Source organism: Emydura macquarii, unplaced genomic scaffold, assembly GCF_026122565.2.
Source record: "Emydura macquarii macquarii isolate MOO-44397 ecotype Brisbane River unplaced genomic scaffold, CSIRO-AGI_Emac_v2 contig_629, whole genome shotgun sequence".
NCBI lineage: Eukaryota > Metazoa > Chordata > Testudines > Chelidae > Emydura > Emydura macquarii.
The window spans coordinates 5000615-5013943 of NW_027130766.1; positions in this window are offsets into that span (position 1 = coordinate 5000615).

A 13329-nucleotide genomic window follows, 5' to 3' on the forward strand; every position below is an offset into this window, starting at 1 on the left:
CTCCTAAATGTAAGGATCTGGTGCAAAAGCCCCCCTGCTTTTTTGTCTGCAGTAGTGTGGGTGTGTATTTGGGGGCGAGGGAGGTTATGGTTCCAGTCCATCATCAGGAACGGCTTTTAAACAAAGTTATCGCTGTCGACCATAGAAATCGAATAAAATGAAATAATAAAGTCGGGGGGGGGGGAGGGGGAAGTGGAATCATTACAACTATTTGAATGCCACAGATGACTTTTCTATGGGGGAGGCGGGGGTGTATGTGAGGGTGAAGATTTCTTAAACTGCAAACAGAATCTGCAAACAGAGCAAAATACCAAATATGAAATGGTGAGGTTGCACTTTGAATGGACTCCCTCGCTTTAAATATCACTTATCTTTTGATTTTCACAACGCAATCCTCATTTCTTTGCTTCCTTTTATTTTTCGCATTGCGCTCTCTATGTCGGTTATGTAATTCCTACTCTGTCTATTTTGTAACTTTAACTTTAGTTCCCTGGCAGTTCCCGACTCTAATAACAGAGTTGGAAACCGTGGAAAAGACCCATTAGTGCAACAGGTTTATTTCAATAAATAAATTAACTGAATTCCCCTCTGAAAGTAACCTGATGTGGCCATTTGAATATTTGCTTGAAATAAAAGCATAGTTTTGTATATTTCTTTCAGAGTCCTCACCAGTGAGCATTTCTGATTCTTGATATAGGATAATTATTAGAAAGATTTAAACCTCTTTCAAAGTATCTCTGGAGTCAATGTAAGGGATGAAATATCACGAACAAACCTTGAAAATAGTTGAGGCTGTGATCTTCCCAAGTTTTCTGGCATGTGAATGTCTGGGAAAATAAAAGGGTTTACATCCTATTCCCTTGAGGCTATATGCAACCAGACTAAACGTTTAATTGAGTAAAGTTAAATGTGCATATACAGATTGACTGCTCATTGGATCATAAAATAAGTTTGTTTAATACATTTTGGTAATTTACATTATTTAATGGCAATCAACGTAATGTTTCTTATATTGTGCTGTACCTGCTGCTAAATTACTTTTTAAGGCTTGGTCCCTCTGCCAAAATACTCTGCTTCTAATTAAAGAACATTTCCATTGACTGAGTCAGTAACTTTGCAGCATCTGCAGAGTGCAATAAAGATTTTAAAATGAAGGTCGGGGCGGGTTTTTTTTTTTCCACACTGGGGGCTCGATCCTGCCAAGCACGTGAAAGACTTTACTCACGTGAGTTGTTTAAGGGACTGTTCATGTGGCTAAGATCACTTGCTCGATGGTTGGCAAGATTTGAGTTCATATGACGATCTATCTAACCACAAATGCATTTAAAGCTAAATTCTTTTTCTTTACATATGTCTATAGTAGTCACAGGAACGGAGCTATTGATCTCTAATACAGTAAAAGCACACAAAACAACCCCACCCAAAACAACCCAAATAAAACCTGAAAAAGTTGTGGAAATATTATATAGTTTAATATTTGTGCCTTGCTATAGAAGAACATTTTCGCTTTTTTATCTTCCTTACAAAGCGTTCACTTCTATTTAGCATCTGCAGAAAATTAGAGATGTATTTTGAGAAACCTTTTAACTGGAAAGAAAACACGTCCATATTTTATTTTATTTCTTTGTGTCTGGAAACTTCTCCCCCACCCCGCTGTTGGGAGATCTGGTTCTGCTTTTAAGTACAAGGTATCCCATGGAGAATTTGGTCCTACATTTCGATTTGATTAATTCTTCAGATGCTGGGCGGGACGTGTTCATATATGGTGTGGGTCGGATACGAGGATTTTCTATCCAGAAAATGACTCCGGCTAATAATGATTGTAGTCCCTGGAAACATATTTACTGACAGCTGTTTTTCAATATGTTCAGGTGTATGATGGACGGACCAAAATGGCGCGTCGAAGGCTTCCCACTGAGTTCTTTAACTCACTTAAATGGATACCGTCGACTTTTTTTTTTTAAATCACCCTTTTCTCTGAATTAGGTTGACTTTCTGTTGTTCCACCTATCACCTAAAATAACTGAAAGAGGATAGATTGAGGTGTTGTTTTTTTTTAATTATGCTCATTTGACAGCAACTTTTATCTAGTAGGTTCACTTTTCATATTGAATTTCTCCTTTGCTTTGGGGAAATCTTTCCCACAGCAAGAGGTCAAGTATTAATAACCTTATTAATAAAATTGGTAACATGTCATTGTAAAACCAAAAAAAATGGGCAGGGGGACAAAGGACCAGGTATAAAACCTGAAACCTTTAGCTCTTTTTTTAAAAAAAAATTGACTAAATATTACAAATTGATGGTGTCCCTTTCAACTTTGGAAGGATTATACTGTATCTTTGATCCCCCTGAATTTGTTTCCAGCACTCTTTTATTCTAGAACACGCACAAATAAAGGTGGGATCTGACGTTTTATACAAGAGATGGTTTTGACTCGTCCTTCGAATCTTACATGGCCTGTGGACATTTCCAGGCAATCACTTTCTCTTCTAAATTTCCGCGAGGAAGGCAGTGTCGCTTCATTATGTCTGATCATGGTTATTTCATTCCACACCTTGAATTAAATTGCTAATCGCCATTTGTGACGCTCCGGCGTTAGTCTTTGAGTCTGTGCTGTAAAACTGGCCCTCACAAAACAGGATGCATTTGCTGACTTTAGGTATCCCTGACCATCAATGAAATAATAATATAAGAAAGTGGATTCGTTGGTAATTGCAGTTGTGATATGTAAAGGAATCTGGTTTTCATTTCGTTCCTGGATTGCTAACTCATATAAAACTGCCTGTGACTGGAAAACCTTGGTTATTCCATGCCCTGCAGAAACGTCTTTCAAAAGCATAATTCACTTTCTTTGAGCTTGAATTTACAGCAGGTCCGGTGAAAAAGGAGCTAACAGGCTTTTACTGACAGTTTAAATTCAAGAATCTTCCTTTAAAGTTGGTTCAGAGAACTGGTTTTGATTTTTAAATGGAGAAAGGAGTTGCGTTTTCTGATTTAAAAAAAAAATAGAAAATTATTCTAAGTTTTTCAAAGCTTTCTTTCTTTCTTTCTTTCTTTCTTTCTTTCTTTCTTTCTTTCTTTCTTTTTCATGTGCATCAAAACACAGTTACAAATGTTTGTCTTATACTTGGCAGAGGAAACAAAAGCTGGCAGCTGGCTGACTGCAAGGGGTGGAAAGAAAGAAAAAAAGAGAAGCTCTTATATACTAAACACCAGACATTGGAGCTGGAAAAGAAATCCCTCTTTAATATGTATTTGACCAGAGAGCGCCGCCTAGAGGTCAGCCGAAGTGTCAACCTCACAGATAGACAAAATATCTGGTTCCAAAACCAGGATGAAACTGGGGGAAAAAAAAAAAAAAAAAAAAAGGCCAGAGATAATAGGGTGCTACCAGAATTGACAGCTCCGTTCTCATTGTGACAAGAGCCTAAATACAACCAGAGCAAAGCAATTTGGGGAAAGAAAGGGAGGGGCAATATTTATCTTTTTCTTTGTTACCGCGGTTGTAACAATGTGAAGGGGGTTCAAATATCTATTTTATTATCTTCTAAACCATGTGGTTAAGAAATATTCCGATACAGGGTTCTTTGGTTTGTGTTATGTCCTTCAGGCTGACGCATAATTCAAAAGAATTCACTTTAAAGTCATAGCCCCATTGACATTCCTTTCCAATGGAGTTCCTACAATGCTACAACGGTTTTTTTAAGCCAACTTTTTAATCTTATCCATATAAATGCGATAAGCGCCTTCCATATGTAACACATTCTGGTTGAAAATATTCCACCACTCTTATGGAATTGATGCCAAATACTCCCAGAGGCTATTTCTGATTGATGGGAACTCAGACAAACAGCAGCTATGACAATATTTTAATAAAAATAGCTCTGTGAAGATCTCCATGAAGCACAAGGAAACCTACAATGAGCTCTTGAGAGTCAAAAGCATATATATACAATAGATACATATACATATATTGATATAGCCACAAACACTTTCGTTTTCCCTTGGCTGTTAATTAGTTTAGCACATATCTCTTGATGAGTGGAAGTTGTCTCATAGCTAAGATATCCTTTAACTATAGAAGTGCGTTATCTGGTCTATGACGTCTTAATTTAAGACATCTTTAAGAACTTTCTCAACAGCCAGAAGGGAAAAAAACCCATTACTTTAAAACGTTTTCCAGCTCAATATATGTAACGCGCGTAGTTTTATTATGATTATTATTCTTATTAGTAAACTATGCGTTATTTATTTTAAACCTGATCGTGAAATTAAATGGTACATGCAGTTTTGTATTTCACAGTCATCTAGATCGTTTTATTTATGTTTCAGTCTTCCATTTCCAATTTTGAGCAGCGAAAGCTCTTATAAATATATTCTTCCAGTGTGTTGTTTTGTATAAACGGAAGAGCTCTCAATAAGAACAGTCACTCTAATGTTGGAAACGTTGAAGAAAGAAAATGAAGATGACTGATCTGGTGGTTTCCATTTTTCAAAAGTATCTTTCCAGCTGATAGAATTCAATATACAAGATTTAACATTTTTAAACTTTGTATGTGTCTGTGATGGGTATACGTGTGTGTGCGCATTTGTGAGTGTGAATTATTTGTCAATTACAGGCAAATCAAGTTTTATAGTAATGGAGCTTTTTGATTATTTTTTTTTTTTTGCAGTTTGATTTAAACTTGAACCTGCACCTATCTGAGTGTCATGACTGTGATAAAAAGTGAAATGATACATTTGAAATAAAAAGTACATATTTATTTTAAATCACTATGGATGCCAACTATGTTTAATAATATTTTTCTATGTCTTGTAATTTTCAAAATTAGATCTGGTCCCGCACAAAAATAAAAATGTAGGATGCTTGATATCTTGATCCCAAATTCTTTCTCTTTTCATAATGTGTGGTTGGATGGTGTTGTTGTGGGTTTTATTTTGTTTTTTGTGTTTTTTTTTAAATCTGTGTTGTCTTCCTATTCACCGCCTGATGTGATGGAACCTGGTTGAAGTTCAACAACACGGCTAAGTTTTATTGTATTTCCGGTACAATAATTTATATACCATCCCGACCAGTCTTTTAAAGGCTTTGCAATGAAATGAAGCTAAGTTATAGTCAAGTTTCAGGCTCCTCCCTGCATCTCTTGAACTCGGCGTTGTTGTTTCGTTTTGTTTTTCTTCCAATGAACTTTTAAATGCTTGGAAAATGATTCTTTAGAAACTGGGCTATCTTTGCTTTATTGTCTTTCGAGTGAGTTTATGTGTTTATTTTATCCACCTACAGAAGAACCCAGCATACAAGGTAAGAAATTTAATTTATATTTTATGACATTTAAAAAAAAATGGGAGGGCAGCAAGAAACCTGAACCAGCTAATCTCAGTTTTATATTTTTAAAGGGATCGACCTTTAAATCGTTTTATGTGCAGACTTCATGAAAAGTTCCACACCTCTTCTCTGAAGTATTAAGGAAGTCTCCCAGAACTTTGAACCTCAGCAAAAGTTCTTTGTAGGTTGTTATCCAACCATCTTTCCCCACTGCCCCCCCCCCCCCCAGCTCGCTAGGTTTAGTTCTTCCCTTTTATTAACTTGGTGATTATTTTATATAATCACTCCCTGTTCAATGCAAAAAAGGGAGAAGTTCCTTAAAGTCGCTAGGTGTAGCTATAAAATAGATGTGGCGAATTTTTTCCCCCATTGTTCCTATCTATTCAAACTGTTTGAAAAAACTGGATCAAGTTTACTTACTTCTTTTTGGGGGAGTGGGAGAGAGAAAATTAATAATGACAATTGGATTTCCGGAATTCACTGGTTATGTCTGATTGCTATTGTCAGCAGAAAGTTATCCAAAGATTTGTTTGTTTTGTAACAAAAAGCCAATTGTCACAAAATATTTTCACCTGGGAAAAGATGCTTTCCTTTGCTTTGATTCGAAGTTTGATGAATTTTTGCGCTCTTTATAGCTGGGTTAATCGTTTCTTTCTCAAAGTCAATAGCATTTTACTGTTTCCTCTAGTCTATTTGTGGACTATTTGTAAACTCCTGCAGGAGAGATCCGTTCTAGACACTGTAAATAGGAAATAATCTGAATAGATATTTCGTGCAATCGTAGGGGTTTTTTGTCTTTGAAAAGATCCTTTTGTTGCTTTTGTTTCCTAGCAACTGTTTTCTATTATAAAAGTTCAGATTGCAAATGATGTCAAACAAAATGGCCGCCCAGGCGCCTTTCTTGGTAATTTTAGCCTTTGACCCAGGAATGAACTAGAACTGCTTTGTGAATTAGGTAGTTTCATGTTGTTGGGCTTTTATTTTTAAACACAAGAACATAAAACTACCTGCTTTACTCCAGTTATTCGCCTCGATTTTGTTTATTAAGGGCAGTTGGAGCAAAGGAAAATGATAGGTACGTTTATTTATTTATATTTTATTTATTTATTTTCAGGCCAAACCATCTGAATGACATTTCAGCATAGAAGGGCCAAGCAACAATCTCTATTGGTTTTGCAAAAAAGAAAAATTATTATTAATAATAATAATAATCAGGTCTTATGAAGACAGGGTTTGTTTTTTTCAAATTTTGTTTCAGTGCCATTTTGCAGGAAGGTATAATGATGCACAAAACAATTAACAGCTTATGAAGGGCTCCATCCTGCTAACTGCAACGGGATCAGGATCCCTTCCTGACAGGAGACTTCTTAAAATATATATTCCCTAATGCCTTTATGTATCGAAAAGGGACTGAAGTTTTTGGTTTTGGAATAAGAAATCCACATCTATGCTTAAATGATAGAATAAGAGTTCAGTGAACACACTAAAAACACTCCCTCCAGGTTTCTTCAGTTGCCCCATATTATGAAGTTATGTTCATTATAAGCCTTATTACAAAAATGCTTTATATTTCCGTTATTTCACTATGATAATACATCCTCTGAATTACAACGTGCAATCCCTTCTCTGTGATTTCCCCTATTTCTTCTCTGCCTGAATTAGAAATAGACATGATAGCTACTATGTGAGTTTAACCTCACATTGAACGTCTAAGATGCTGCTTACGTAATCCAGATGGTGTAGAACACGGAAGTGTTTTTAGAAACTGATAAATGAAAAATATTGATACAGATGGACACACACGCGCCTGCAGATCGATAACGTGCTTTCGTTTTAGTAGTAAAGCAAAAGTTTGTCGTTTCACTTAAAACATATGATCTTCAAATGAAGCTAAATAGGAATAATGGATGCAAAAGTGCTTAAATATAAGCTCTTCAACCGTGGAAGAAATATTATGATCAAAGTTATTTCTCAGTCACCTAAGATATGACGTTAATAGTCTTCTGAAAAACGATATCTTTAATATGTAGTGATATCAAAGCATGAAAATAACTTTCTGTGGATCAGTTCATGAAATGAGCATAAAAGTAAGTATTATGTAGTCTGGAAAGAGATTTTTTTTTTAAGTATGCCTGTTTCACACTTTGAGTTTCGAATTACTAAAGACTGATGCGATAGATCTCCAAATTTAGAATATAATCTGCTACTTCTTCGGTAGCCGAGAGATTGCTGTGAATTCAGTTTATGCTAGGATCGGAATGATTTAAAAAAAGCTGTTTTATGGCCTTTAACCTGGGGTATGCTTTATCCCTGCAACTGGTAATTGTTGCGGGCAATGTGCCCATCTTGCCTATTAAACTAACAGCCACTCCGAAAGGGGAGAAAGAAAAGACAGTCAGCATGAAACGATTTGGATTCTGTACTTTTCACAAGTTCTGTGAATCTTTATTATAGAAACAAAGTGATATTTGTGTTAGAACCCGAACACTGCCTGGTATCTTCCAAAATGAATAATATCCCCATAAAGCGCACACTAACCTGTCTTGTAAACGCAGGGCCTCCGGATTTTAGATCTGACTTGTCCCAGTGTAAATATAGCAGCCAGCTTCATTGAAGCTAATGGAGTTATGCTGCTGTAACTGAGATCAGAGTCAGGCCCACGTGGACTGTGCTGTTGGTTGAAAACAGAACTGGGTCTATTTTCGAAAGGAAAAAGATCCTATTTATGAATGAAAACTAGTTACCATTTTGCATCTTATTTGCCTTGCTGGTATCTGAAGGGGTTTATTTTCTTTCCATTCCAAAGCAGAGAGATAAGAGCGACTTCACCAGGTGACGCTGTATTGGGATTGCTACCCAAAAAACCCCGTATAATAATTGATTCGTCTGCAAAATAACAGCAACTCCTGCTCTTCCGCCCGCCCCCCGCCCCACGCATATCACTGAACAACTCCTGTTAATGCAACAATAAAACTCAAATTCTTATTCTTTCTCAGCGTTCCTGTCTGCCTAAAATTCTCTCAACCCCATTCAGGATGCATCTAAACTGTTGGCAAAGTGTTGTAAAAATAGCAGTTTGAAAGAAAGCCCCCCACACACACTTTTTTTTTTGCAAGGTCTCATGCCACAGATTTTATTGAAGCAATTATTTAACAACCTCATTCTACTGTGCTTTTTTCCCCCTTTTCTTTTTCTTGTCCCTGAGTGGAAGCCACCGGCCTTCTCTTACTATCACTGCTTGTTAATTCCACCCCTTGTCCCCCCCCAATAATAAAAGTTGGACAGTGTTTGGGTCCTAATTATATGCCACTCACCCAAGACCCGATTCGGATCCCACTCACCCCAGCAGCCTCTATACTGAAGTCAGTGGAGTTCCATGCGTGTGAAAATCCGTGCAAAAAGCCAGAGGAGACTCAGAACCCCACTTATTTCAGCCCATTACCATATTATTTCAAGGGGCGAAAGACTCTAGCAGAAGAATTTTGGTGCAAAACAACAATCACACTTCATTTTAATGTTCTTTCCCTTCAAAATGCAACCAAGTTTTTACTTTACAAGGGACATAAATGCTTTATTAACTGCTAAGCTTACGAACCTCCTTCGGAATTGTGTTTTAGAGGTAGTAAAGTTTCGTTTCTTGGAAAATTGCCAACATGTGTAAGTTGTTTTGCTTCTCTTCAGACCAGGAATTTCTTTGCCCCCACTCACCACTTACGGATTTTGAACAGACGGCAGTATTCATACTCAGAGAGGCAACACAGGAAATGGTAAAGGTAGATCCTTCTGCTTTTAGGCTACAGAAACGTATTTCCCTTTTGAAAAATGTTTTACTCTTCAGGACCGATCTGGTTATTATTAGTAGTATTTATTTAATTATTCGCCCTTTTCCTGCGTTTTGCAAGTACTCCTGACTGTATTTCCTTTCACAACCTCTTAGAATTGTGCAAATGTATCATGTATGCTGATTTCGGATTTCTGTTTCCTGTCTCTCTTTATTCCTTTTTAATCAGCTTTTAGATTTCTTGGTATTAGCATTTAGTGCTGAATGTTCTTCACAGCTGCAAAAGGAACACTAGCCTTTTTGGGGGGGGGGGAAGTGGGTTATCTTGGAATCTTTTCCTTCAGTCTCTCGATAGCTATGAAGTTCACTCCCAACTTTTATTCACTCTATATTTCCCTTACTTACTTAAAAGACAAACTACAGGACATAGTGAGTTTCTCTTACATGAAAGGATATGATAGGTATTGTACACAGACACCAGATTTGGCCTATTGGCTCAGAAACCCTTGATCAAATCCTACAATCTTTACCCAATTCTAATTTAAGATAAAACTGCCGTTGAAGTTTGTGTGTGTGTGTGTGCGCCTGAATAAGGAATACCGGATCAGAACTTTTGTGTCCCCATCACTTTTCCATCTTCTTCAAATGGACGATAAAGAAGAAAAATTACATGGAAAAGGTGTCATTTCCAATAAATAGCAACAACAGCTTTTGTTTTGTTTTGTTAAAAAATTGGTTAAATATGTTGCCGGTAAGAAATGGATCATCTGTTTTTTTCTGGAGCCAGATCTTATAAATCAGTAAAATGTGACTGTTACACAGAATTACGATCTGCGTATTTAAAACACACTTTATATTTAGCTGTTTGCAGCATAGAAATATCAGCCCAGCGAGCTGATTGTTCAGGGTGAAATTTGGCACATGTGTATTTCAATGGGAAAAGCTATTTAGAAATTATTTCTTCCCCTACTGGCAAACAATAATTATTATTTATAAATAGTAACTGGGTTCAAAAAGCTCTGGCTTTCCAGTTCAAACAGAAAATATTTAGCATTTTTCCTCAGAGCCAAATGCGCATGGAATGTCTGGCAGGGATTCTGAAAACAAACCTAAACAAAAGTTGCTATTTTAGATTTCTGGGAAATAACTATTCCCAGTTCCACTTCCTGTATCCACTTCATAAATGCACAGCTCTAAAATGAATCCATCTAGTAAATAAACCAAGCAGAACTTGTACACCATCTGTCCAAACATAGCGAAGTTGCACCAATGCCATTTACATTTAGAATCTCCACTGAGGTCAACTTCTCTTTTGCTTTTTCCTGTCAAAGTTATTTGCAAAGCTCTGAACTTTTCATGCAATTTCTGCTGTGTTGTTGTTGTTATTATTATTATTTTATTTTATTACATTCTCTGAAATGTACATCAAACAAAACAGTATACACAAAAAAAGTGCGTCCTCAAAAGAAATAGATTGGGCATTAAAATATAGCTGGGAAGAACACAGACCAGCCTCCACCCTCCTTCCCCACTCAAAAGGATACAAGAAGATGAAATATGGTGATGTAAATTAAAAATAAACGATTGGACAAACAGAAACCGCCAAAGGAGCCAAAGCAAATGGATTCTGCAGATCTCCTTGTGTGGTTTCCATCCACCAGGGATCACAAGACCTTTGGATTCTGCTTCATAGTCACACTCTTGGAGTCTTTTCGGTTTTAATTTATATACTACAGAAAATTATATACTCAGCGGCTGACATGTTTCATAATTATTTATAGGAGGTGCAGTAGGATATTTCCAAGAATATATTTATTACAGGTAAGACATGCCCAATTTATCTTGCAAACACAGAACAGGTGTTTTGCTCCAATTAATGTTCAATAGTTTCATACCCGCTTATTCACCACCACCACCGTGGCTGTTTATCCATCATTTATATAATAAACACCCTTCCACCAGCCAAGACAAGTTGGAGCGCCACAATTCACTTTAAGCTGTCCACTCCTTTTCAACTTATCATAACATTTGGAGAATTCCTCCGAATCCGTTATGGACTAGATTGAGTTTTTAAAATCATTTCTGTAAGGCAATAAAGCTGAGAAATATGACAGTGGCCGCAGCAAGCTCGTATTTCACTTTTAATAGCAGAGGGTATTTTCATTTCGGAAGTTTCCCGATTCTTAGGGAAGTTTAAAAAAAAAAAGTTAGAAAAAGCCAGGATTACTCAAGGCGTTTCATCCACACAACCCCTTTTTGTTAGTGGTACACACTGGAAATTGGTCCTTAAGGAACCCGGTCCCGCATACTTACCCAAGAGAGTAAATAGGCTTAGATGAGGAGCCCAAAATAACTCAATGGGTCAGAATTCTGGTTTGCCTTCGATTTATATCCAGTTGGAATGAAGTGGAGTTCGTTTGGATGTACCTTGGTGCAACGGAGAGCAGAATCTGAACCAGTGGGACTCGTCACCTGTGTAAATGTGCTCATGGCAGCGCTTCGAGATCCCAGACCAGTGGATATAAAAATATTACAGAAGGGTCTTCAAACAGTGAAAGGATTTGTGCTTTTTTGTTGTTGCTGTTGCCAGATGAATGTATTGATGTAATTAAAGATATTAAGCATAGGATGGAATATTTACTACCCTTACACATCCACTAGCCCGATTTATTTTAGAAAAGAGCCTATTTCCGAATAGGAACTCATCTAGAAGAAGACACATTCAGGAGATTTAGACACATGTCATTCTACCATTCTACAGCTGAGTTGCTGGCATAAGACACATTTTGTAGGAATTAAGGAAAAATGTAAAGGCTTGAGGATAGGTTTTTTAAGTGCCTTTAAAATTTGCCACTAGTAAAATGCTTTTGCCTTAGTGATATCTCACAGACGTTAGGTGTTTATATCTATATTTCTATCACAGAGGAGAGAGATATGTTTTGTTCGCTCTTAATTTGAAGATGGTCACGTAACACCCGATAGCTGACGACTAGTCAGCTCCTAAATATATAGCAGAGCAAATTTAGAAAATATTCTTAATGCGTTTTTTTTTAGCAAGTTAAATTCTATTGACTTTTAAACAAATTCTGTGCTAGGGAAAGAACTCGATAAGAGATGCCAAGAGGTAAATCTATCTCGGCTGAAGTCCGGGGATAATTTTGCACATAGCCACAACAGAATTTAGCCAACATTTCAAATCTCAGTGTAGCTGATAACTTGGCTGAACGGACCCTGTTTCCTCCCCAATCCTGACTAGTTCGTGGCTGTATCTCCTTAAAGCCTGTGTCACTCATTTCCTGCGCTATTAGCAAAAAGAAATCCCACCCCACCCCCGTTTTAAAACCATACAAGTGGGATTTTTTTTCCATACATGTATATGTGTGGGAGTGGGGTAGGATGGGGAGACTTAAACTGCAGCCTAAAATGTGAAAGATTCCCCCCCTCTTTCTTTTCCACAGGCAATAAATTCAAGGCTATAAAAATCAAAGAAAGCTAATGTAAGTTTTATTAAACTACTTAACCGTCACGAGCGCACGGCATTCTGTAACAAAGCAGGATCAGTGCCACACGGTATTTTATTAGCCTTGTAAAGCTTATTTCCGCGGTGTCTTTGCCTATTTCAGCCCCAGCAACACAATTCAGAGGTTGCACGGGGAAGCAGCGAGACATGCATCCTTCCGTTGCCTTTTAAGAGAAACCCTGGAACACACCGATGTACAATGGAGGTACTGCGGTCCGCTCGACAAAGTTATGGCAGCTACATTACAATGACATTTGAAATTTCAGCTCTGCTCCGGTTATGGTCCTGGGTTAAGCATCCCATTTTGGCCCATTCCAGAAGGGTCACTTCTTTATAACCAGCCCCTTCCCTGGTAACTCGGGTCCGTTTAAAAATGCACCCATCTCTCTCTCTAAGAACTAACTTTTGGGCCGAATGATACCTATCCTCTGGCTTTGTTACGATTGCACGTTGGCAACTGAATGGCAAAGGATTGCTTTCACCTATATTCCCCCCACATGACGGTGATTAAAGCCAGAGAGATCAGCGTGTTGTGGCCCCCCCTTCCTCTTTCCCTCCCCCCCCCCCATGTTTCAGAAGCAAATCTATGAAGGGATATTAGCCCCGCACTGTATGTTTCGTGGCTTTCTAAACTACTGACGTTTTGCAACATTGCATAAACATAAAACAATCCATCCCTGATATGGAATGCGAGGGCGAATG